Source organism: Mizuhopecten yessoensis, unplaced genomic scaffold, assembly GCF_002113885.1.
Source record: "Mizuhopecten yessoensis strain PY_sf001 unplaced genomic scaffold, ASM211388v2 scaffold2197, whole genome shotgun sequence".
In the NCBI taxonomy this organism is placed as follows: Eukaryota; Metazoa; Mollusca; class Bivalvia; order Pectinida; family Pectinidae; genus Mizuhopecten; species Mizuhopecten yessoensis.
This window is the reverse complement of record NW_018404426.1, coordinates 7,713-8,323: the sequence shown is the minus strand read 5'-3', so window position 1 is coordinate 8,323 and position 611 is coordinate 7,713.

Genomic DNA, 611 nt, shown 5'->3' with positions numbered 1-611 from the left:
GGACATTTAGGTTAGGTATAAAGATTGGGTAACCACCGAGGTGAGATACATGTAATATAGGCCATACTGGACATGTAGGTTAGGCATAAAGATTGGGTAACCACCGAGGGGAGATACATGTAATATAGGCCATACTGGACAGGTAGATTAGGTATAAAGATTGGGTAACCACCGAGGTGAGGTACATGTTATATAGGTCAAACTGGACAGGTAGGTTAGGTATAAAGATAGGGTAAACACCGAGGTGAAGTACATGTCATATAGGTCATACTGGACATTTAGGTTGGGTATAAAGATTGGGTTATCACCGAGGCGAGGTACATGATATATAGGTCATACTAGACAGGTAGGTAAGTGATAATGATTGGGTAACCACTGAGGCGAGATGCATGTAATATAGGTCATACTATACAGGTAGGTTAGGTATAGAGAATGGGTAACCACCTAGGTGAGGTACATGTTATATAGGTCATACTGGGCAGGTAGGTTAGGTATAAAGATTGGGTAACCGCCGAGGTGAGGTACATGTTATATAGGTCATACTGGACAGGTAGGTTAGGTATAAAGATTGGGTAACCGACGAGGTGAGGTACATGTTATATAGGTCATAT